Here is a 6946-nt window from a genome sequence, read left to right on the forward strand (position 1 = left end):
GGGTTGGTTTGTAGTGGTAGCAGCCACACCCTCAAATCAACAGAAAGCTAGGGAGTGTGGGAGGGCTGAGAACTGCCTTAGAGGAGAGAGATGGTTGCAGATGAGCAACAGAGGGGCAGGCAACGTGGTGTGGGAAAGTTTTAATCGCACATGTGCAGTCTGGCAACAGAAACAATAAAGACTGCTTTGCTGTGCTTTGGTATTTTATAGTTGACTGATGTAAATGCAGTAAGAACTTTAAATCTCTTAGTTTCCCATATTCTTACCCACTGAATCCTGCCTTGAAAGTGGGCTGCCTTGCCTTCTGAAGACTATGAAGGGAAGTGAGACCAGTGGCTTTGCAGAGGTCTCATACCCTACATGTGTGACTATTATGGACTTACACAAGTTGGGCTTAAGACCAGCTGTCATATTTGATGGAAAATGACCAATGGAATAAAGAACTTCTTGACAACCAGCACACCCCACCCAAAATCTTTGCATGAGGTCTCTACAAAACATAATCTCTAGGTTTAGATGTTAAAAACACAGCCTTTTTAAGTGAGTAGTTCTCATAGCTTTGGCTAAATACAGGGGTACGTGTTTGAGCAGATTCAGAAAACATAGATTCAATAACTAAAACGTGGTGAAATGCTTTTTCTAATCTAAGCTGAAGAAATGTGAGACGTGTTGTCAGCTCATGTTGGCCTCAGTGAACTTTGAACATGTGAAGATTTTATGGAGAATAGAGTCAACCGGTGACCCAAGTTGCCCCTCCCCTTCTTGGACATCTGTTTCTCTGTCGCTAAAAGAACTTTTCTTCTGTGCAGGAGACAAAAGCATCACCAGGACACCAGACACATTTAGTAAACAGAGCTGGCTGGGTACAGAAAGTGCAGTCCCATAAATCTTAATTTCTTTTCATCTGCCCAGAAGGGTTAGGATAAATGTCTGTGTTAGGGATGGTCACCTGGAAAATGAAGGCAGAGGCAGGACTGGGCGTCTAGGACCTGAAATGTTAACACAGCATAGTGCAGGATGTTAGTAATGAAGGCAGAGTCTTCACTCCTGTTCAGTCCCTCTGTTCTCACCATGCTCGTCATGGATACATCAGATTCTGAGATCCCTGGCAATTAAAAACCCACCCTCAAGAGGGGATCCACTTACTATAGATGAATTTGAACTCAAAGAATAAGATTTGTCAAAAAACTCAACCAATGTGAGTTGGTTGATACTGGGGGTTTCCAGACTTAATTTTGGTCCTTGCTCCTTAGACCTTCCAAAGCCTTTTCCTTGATGTCTGCATCCAAGTTCTGTAGAAATGAATGCCTGATGATGGACGTGGCAGGGAACTGAGCAACTGGCATAGGAGCTTCTGAAGTTTGCACCTGTCCCACTTCACCATGCTTCACTGTCTGTATGTCATTGCCTGTGGGCTTCGACCTTGAGGAGTAAGGAGAGTATTTATAGAAAGACCAGGAGCTCTGAAAAATACCTATGGCGATATTTCTGGTTTATAGCTTAAGTTTTAGCATAAATGTTGCTTTTCCCATGGAAGCAGGATAATGGCCCTTTATCATTAGTGCACTGGTTCACTCATCACAGTGTGTTTACTGAGCATCACTGCACACCAGGCCATGAAATACAAGCGCTGCTCCTAGCCAGAGAGCCCCTCTCTCCAAGCACAGGCCCCCCCAGACCCTGGGTGGGAAGGGAACCTGGGGGTTCCCTCTGTGTCAGCCTCTTCCCACATGTCCTTCCACAAACAATCCAACCCGCTCCATGAGTCCTTGTGCATTGAGAGACCAATAAAGAAATAAATTCTGACATGTCATTTGGCAGCAAGGCTGAGAACCCCGTTAAAATAGATAAATCCAGCTTGATGTAATTTTGAAAAAAAGAAAATAACAAAACAGGAGAAATAAAAAATAAGTCTTGTGATCAAATTTCCTGAATTTACAATAAGGCCCAACAATTTGACTTGATCTACTCAAAGTTATTCAGAGTGATAGAGCTGGATTAAAATCTTCCTCCTCAAGCAATTGACATTCCAATGAAAATAAAAACTGAGAAATGAGATGAAACACTGGCTCTCACACTGTAGTGGATGTCAGGATCAGCCAAGGGCCTGCGAAAACACACTCAGAGTTCTGATTTGGCAGCTCTGGGCAGGGCCTGATCATCTGCATTGTTCAATTCCCAGGTGACGCTGATGCTTGTTGCTTGGCCTCCCTACTCTGAGAACCATTGATGGTGTTCCTTTAGCTTGGCCGTGTGGCAATTGCATAGCCCTCTGAACTCTAGATGTTGCAGTGATTAAAGGAATGCAGGCATCAGCAGCACCAATGAGACTCCAGGAGCTCAAGGACTTTCAGATATATGCTGATCCTGTTATTTATTGTTCACTTAGAAATGAGGGTCACTGAAGTCTTCGGGTCTAAGACACTGAGTTTTTTTTTTAAATGTCTTCCTCCTACATTGGGGGGCTTTAGTTTTTACCTGTGGTTTCCTTCCAATGGATGTCGGCTAATACTGGGCAGTATTGCATCCTCTAAATCACTCCCAGGGCCCTGTGGAACCTCAAAGATTTTTTGTTTCCAACACCCTGGAATATTTAACTAACCCTTTTCCAGATCAAATGTAATTCCCTGCATTTTGTTTATTTACAGTTTTTTCTAAGGCTGCAGCTCAAGAGCCAAGCCTTATTGTTGGTACTCAGCTGGGCATTTTTCAGCCTCTGCTCCTGCGGGTAATTGAAACAAACATCCTTGGAAAGGAAAAAGTCACCTAAGGCAAAGCAGAAAAGGGAGCAGCCCAGCCTGTGGTGCCAACACTGAATTCAAATAACAAAACCTGAAACTGAGCCTGCCCTCCCTACCTGGGTGGGTCTGAGGGACCTGCTGCCCATGCGGGTCTGGATTTCCCTTTTGGGGGTGGATTGCACCACTTTTGCAATGTTATTAACATTTTATTTGGATAAAATTTCAGAAACGGAGAAAAAAATATTAAGATAGAACAAGAACACCTGTATACCCTTTACTCACAATCAACTATTGCTACCTTTTTCTCTATCTGCTCTCTCATTTGTTTTCTCTCTGTCTCATTCTGTGCACACACCCACACACACACACACACTATATATATATATAATTTTCTCAACCATTTGAGAACAGCTTGAATACTTTACACCTCCTTACTCCCAAAAACAAATAGTGCAGTTACCCGCTGTAGTGAATTGAATAGTGATACAATCCTTTATCTATTTCACTATCTATTGTCCAATTTTGACAATTAATCCAAAAATGTCCCCTGTGGCATTTCCCCTCCAGTAAAGGATGCAGTCTGGGATCATTTCTTGCATTCAGTTATCACATCTGTTTCACCTGAAATCCCATCCTTCCTGTTTCAGTGGAACGTGTTCTCAGCGTGTGTTTGCTCAGCTAGATTTAGTCTGTGCACTGTGTGAGGAATATTATACATTACACATTATTTTACATCATGCAGAGCACAGGGCATTAGTCTGCCGTCATTGCTGTGGCAGATTCTGGTTTCCCCATCATGATGTGGTCCAAAACTTCCACTCCACAGTTACTATTTTCCCAGCACACTCTCTGCATTTGCTCGCCCTACCTGGCATTCTGCTGCAAGGAAGAGCTCCCCACCCCATTCATTTCATATACCTATTTATTATTGACATGGACCTGGGAATTTTTTTGCAATAATTCCTTATCATCCCTAATTATATTGGAATGAAAATTGTACCATATCTGGCTAGTAGGGAGCTTCTTCCAGTGGCTCCTGTGTTCTGTGACAAGCCTCCCCCTCCTCCCCCTCCTCCCCCTCCTGCCCCTTCTCCCCCTCCTCTTCCTCCTTATTTTGTTTGTTTTAAATATTTCCTTACTGCCCTAGCTGTTTTGGCTCAGTGGATAGAGCATCAGCCTGCGGACTGAAAGGTCCTGGGTTTGATTCCAGTCAAGGGCACATGTCCAGGTTGTGGGCCCAATCCCCAGTAGGAGGGATGTAGGAAGCCACTGATCAGTGATTCTTTCTCATCATTGTTGTTTCCACCTCTCTCTCTCCCTTCTTCTCTGACATCAATAAAAATATATATTTTTTAAAAATATTTCCTTACTCTCTGACATAATAAGATATTCCAAGCTCACCTTTTACTTTGTTCATCCCTGGGATGTGCATTATTATGCCTCAAACAGCTATTGACATGTAGCCAATTTACTTTAATGCTATATAGAGAATTTTCTTTAATAAGACTTATAATCTAGAATGGAAAGCTGCCAATTAAATAGGAATCCTTTGGTGGCAAGAAACAGAACCCTGGCTTTAATTAGCATCAGCAGAATGTTAATTAATTGGTTGACAGGATCCAAGGAAGGGTTGAACAGCCATCACACAGGATTCAAAAGCACCTGGGGCATCTGAGCTACAGATGCGGATGCTGTCAGGCTTTCTCAGTTTTAGGACCTCTCAGCGGGGCATTGTGACCGCAGACCTCTTCTCAAAATGGCAGGAAACATGACACCACAGAGCCCTTGGCTTACATGGTTTAGTTTACAACATCCGGGAATTCCTGTTCAAAAATCCAGGGGAAGAGACTCAGCATGTCCTGACATGGATCAGGTTTCCATTTCTATATTCATCAAGAGGGTCAGGGAGACAGGCTCATAAAAGAACAGGGCAGCTTCTAAGCTGGTGAGAAGAGACAAAGGAGGAGGAGGAGGCCAGGGAGGGTGGGCAGACCATCTAGTACACATCTGTACAGACACAATATTGGTCTGTGGATTTCCTGCTCGCTCTCCTCAGGTGCTGCAAAATGCGTTATTTTTTCTTCTAAGTGATGCCAGAATGTAAAATTTCCAACTACAAAACCATGTTATATCCTTGACAGGGTTTCATGGGTGTAACAACCAGAATCACCTACTTGATTAACATTTGGTGTCTGCACTGTGGCATTAAAAGTAAAATAGTGAAAAGGCCACTGGGAGGGAGGGAGACTTGGAGACTGGTCTAACATGTTTATGACCTTAGGCAACTGGTCTGACCTTATGAACCTTAAACCAGCTTTAAAGTCACGTCCTGCTCTGACATCCCATGATTGTGTGGTCTGTATTCAAGCAGAGTCATTATTTTGACAACGTTGGCCTTGCCTTTAAGTAGACCTCTGCCAACCATGACTATTGGTGACCACAGACGAACTGAGAGCCCAATCATGGGCTAGCCCATTTCCCTCCCTATTACTTAATCCCCAATTTCCCTCTGGCATGCTTTTGACATTCTTCTGGTTTAGAACCAATCTATAGCTCCTGTTCCACCCACAAATTTCAAATTAGGTGTGTCCAGTATCACATAAGAAGTGTCCAGCATGAGGCCATAATGCCAGTCTCCTCCACCCCAAAGTAGCAGCCACTACCCTCATCATCCCAAGAATAGCCCCACCTCACACAGATAAACCCCCTGTTCCCAGATCTCACTACCACCAGCCATGGTGGTCTTAGCAGCAATGCCTACCACCAGCTGGGAGGATCTCTCAATGAATCCAGGGTCCTGGCAGGGCTCTGGAACCTGCAGGAAGTGTGTACTGAGTTACAGGGCTAGGTGACTGGTGTTTATTATGAATGTGTCATGTTTCTAGGAGGATGGACATGCCTGGAAAGCGGATCCGAGACTAAACTATTGGCTTCACCATGAGGGATGGGCTTAGTGGTTCCAGGGCCCTGCCAGAAACACAGCTGTATAGACAAGCCACAGTGACCTAATCTCCCCAACTGTGAGCCGGCCTTGTCCAGCTGCTATGGGGAAGTTCTGGTTGAAGAATGTGAGAGAGAATTTGAGGGGAGGGAAAAGGTATGTGTGTGTTTGTAGAGATGGGAGGGGAGCAGGAGATGGCTGTGTTAAAGAGAAAGAAAAAAAGAAATAGGTATTCTGATTGTAGGGACAGGCTATGTGAGTTGATGGTGAGCATTCCTAGAGTCAGGGAAAAGAGGAAAGGAAGCAGGGAAGACTCTATGAACACTAGCAAAATAAAAAGAAGACAGCGCCCTTGGGAGGAACAAGAAGCAACAGAGAAGGAAATAGACCACTTTTGTTCAAAGGCAGTGAGGCATGTTTCATTTTCAGATAGGTAGTTTATAAAAAGAAATTGTTGGTGAAATAAGTGAGTTTTAAAATATTTGGTTATTTCAAAGAAGGGTTTAGTGAGATGTTGAGTCCTCATCATGACAAGGTTTTTGTGGAGGAGAGGTGTGGACAAGTTCACATCTTTTCTTCACCCCAAGAGTCCTTGAGATTTAATGAGTTTACAGTCTGGTGGGTATTCCTTCCATTCATTAGTTGGCCTATTATGTGCTAAACTCAGTAGTAGATGCAGGGGACACAATGGTGGAGGAGCCATCGCAGCCCAGCCTGGAAGAAGAATAGAGACAGACATGAACAGATGAAGACAGGGAAGCAAGGCATGTGCTCTATATGGGTGTTGTTGAGAGTGGGCAATGTCCGTGGGCTATGGGAGCCCAAGGGAAAGCAGCTAAAGCACACTGGGAAACCAGGGAACACGCAGCATTAACTAGGCCCATGGCATCATTGCAGCATGTACACAGGATGGTGGCATGAGGGCTTGAGGAAATGGCTGGATCCCAGCTAATTCCTAAATGGGTTGTTATGACATCAGGACACAACGATAATGAAAGCCATTCCCTGTCCTGGGATGCTCACCTCAACCCCTTATCCCTGTTGATTCCTCTCACACCTTTGCGACCAGCTTAAATATGCTCCTCAAAGAAGAGGGACCTGCCTTAAAACCAGCTCAATCCCCCATGTGCATAATCCAAGAACACCCACACCTTCTCCTTCTCAGCTATTTCAATTGTCATTAAATCATTCATTGTGAAATCAGTTGATAGTCTAGTGTTCTCTCCTCTCTTCCTTTCTTCATTCCCTCCTGATAATTTTTTTT

Source organism: Myotis davidii, unplaced genomic scaffold, assembly GCF_000327345.1.
Source record: "Myotis davidii unplaced genomic scaffold, ASM32734v1 scaffold135, whole genome shotgun sequence".
Lineage (NCBI taxonomy): Eukaryota > Metazoa > Chordata > Mammalia > Chiroptera > Vespertilionidae > Myotis > Myotis davidii.